Source organism: Malurus melanocephalus, unplaced genomic scaffold (genome assembly GCF_030028575.1).
Source record: "Malurus melanocephalus ecotype Western Australia unplaced genomic scaffold, MMel_1.1 scaffold_858, whole genome shotgun sequence".
Classification (NCBI taxonomy): domain Eukaryota; kingdom Metazoa; phylum Chordata; class Aves; order Passeriformes; family Maluridae; genus Malurus; species Malurus melanocephalus.
The window spans coordinates 164,159-166,832 of record NW_026624090.1 but is presented as its reverse complement, the minus strand read 5'-3'; positions in this window follow the sequence as shown (position 1 = coordinate 166,832).

Here is a 2,674-nt window from a genome sequence, read left to right as displayed (position 1 = left end):
TCTACAGGCCCTCCTGCTGCTGAGGACTTTCTTAGGCTCTCACTGAAATGAAAAATATCCAGGAAACTTTTCCTTTTAAAGTTATTTTTAAGGTTAGAATGGTTTCTACAGGTCCTCCAGCTGCTGAGGACTTTCCTAGGCTCTTGCTGAAATGAAAAATATCCAGGAAGCTTTTCCTGGATTTTTTTTTTATTATTTTTTTTAAGGTTAGAATGGTTTCTACCTTGAGATGTGACCACATTTGTTAAAAACCTGTGGTGCAAATGAAGGTTTCCCCCTTCTTTCCTGCCCTGCCCCACACTTCATCCTCTCCCTGCACAATTCATTGGTTTGTGATCTCAACAACTGCTAAGGAAACCTTTCTAAACCTCTCAATTGGCAATGCAACCGATTTTTAATTCAGTTTTAAARTAAGTTTTGAAGTCAGGCTCTGCCCATGCTGTTGATTTGAATTCTTGATTAAGTTGCTCCTGCTTAACAAGCGTTTTGCTGCTTTGGAACTTTTCTCCAGGGATCAAAGAATAACATTTACAAGGAGTGATGTAGCACCCAGTTTAGAAATGGAGTGTATTAAACCAAATTTCTTTAAAAGCCATTTGGGTAAGTGAAATTAAGGTGCTTAAATTACTTTGGGAAATGGTGCATTTACGGTAGATCCCCACTGACAGAAGCTGTTTATCTAAAGGTCAATGCATTCTTTGATTAGTCCCCTCAAGAAATGCATGAACCAAGAAGAGACACAAGTCAAGTTTAGAGAGCTGTGCAGATGAAATTCCATGGATTTACGTGGAACATGGTCCTCCCCAGCAGCTTTTCTTGCAGATAAATTTTAAAAAGCTAAAAGCTGATRCTCAATGCTTTGGGACGTGGCTTGGGATGTCGCTGGGATGAAGTTCCTTACTGAAACTCTGTGGAGTGTCACAAGCCTGCAACCACATTGCTTCTGGTTCAGCTTTTTCTTTTTTTGTGTGGTTTCTTGTTTTTTTGTTTTAAGATTTTTGGAAGATTTTTTTTCCTAAGATTTTTTAAAATATTTTTTAAAATTCTTTTTAAGGATTTTTTAAAAAGACTTTTAAAATATTTTTAAAAGCTTTTAACAGGCTTTAAAAGATTTTTTAAAGACTTTTAAAAGATTTTTTTACTATTTTTTGAAGATTTTTAAAGATATTTTTTAAAGAATTTTTTAAGATTTTTTGAAGTATTCTTAGAGATGTTATAAGTGAAAGAAGAGAACTGAAATAACTGGAGAACCACTGGCACAGTACTGATATTTTACTGTTCCTCTTTTTCTTTTAAAAACGCATGTAGATAACATGAACTTTTAAACTCTGTGGTTTGGGGGGAGCTTTTCTTTTTCTCCTTTTGGAAGAGATATGCAAATCCTAAGGCATTGGGCCAATGCTTGTTGTATTTTTTTAATGTTTTTACAATTAAACAAGGGGCTGATAAGATTAACAAGGAAGATACAGCTCAGGAGCTCTCCAGGCAGCAGCTTCCAAACTCTTCGGGTGATACAGGGGAGCAGTAGGGTACAAAGAGTGTTTTCAGTGAGAAAAACTGAAATTTAATCAATACTAACATTCTCACYGACATAARARKTGSYTYWTAWRARSCAMYTYTTATGTGCAGGAGYTGGAATGTTGGACAAAGCCATGGCAGAAAGACGGAGAATATTCCTGTCTGATATTGCCTTTCTCTTCTTGAGCAATCAATCATCTTTAAGGTGGGGTTTTTTTCCCTCTCTGTCATTGTCTGTAGTTCAGGGGGGAAACAATACTCAGGAGCAGCATTAATTATTTAATCTGCATTGCCTTTTCCCTCCACGTGTGCAGTCTGAACGCTGCGCTGGGAAGCAGGGCCAATAAAATTTCTGGGAGTCGGACTCAGAGCTTGTTTCAGAGGTTAACACTGGAGACTCATCCCCMTCTATGGTCAGAACAGGGGGAGACACTTTCCTTCCAAATGTCTCTCCAGGAAATGCTTTTCCAAAGYCAGGTTTTGTCTCTTAAGAGCTGAAGTCTTGCCTCGTTCTGAAATTGTAGTGCAGATCCCAGTGGAGGTGGTAAATCTCTGAAGGGTGTGAGCTTGGGGCTGCACACCTACTGAGGTGTGAAATATTTGTGAATGGATTTGGAATGATCAGAATTACAGAATCATTGAGGCTGGAAAAGCCCTCCCAGCCCATMGAGTCCAAATCCCCACCYTGTCCMCAGCCCAGAGCTCTGAGTGCCACCTCCAGCCCTTCCTKGGACACCTCCAGGGATGGGCACTCCAAAGCTCCCTGGGCAGCCCCTGCCAAGGCCTGAGCACCCTTTCCRTGCAGAAATTCCTGCTGATGTCCAACCCTGGTGCAGGTTGAGGCCATTTCCTCTTGTCCTGGGAGAAGAGGCCAATCCCCAGCTGGCTRYACCCTCCTGTCAGGGAGTTGCAGAGAGCAAAGTCCCCCCMGAGCATCTTTTTCTCAGGACTGGTATGGAATCGCTATTCTGCCTTAAAGGACAAGAAGCAGACATTTTGAAAAAAATTACCTGAAATGTTTCTGCATTGTCCTGAAATAATTTTCGTATTGAATCGCTATTTTGCGTTAAAGGACAATGAGCAGATGTTTTGAAAAAAAAATATTTGAAATGTTTCTGCATTGCCCTGGAAATATGGCAAGAAATGGAATCGCTTA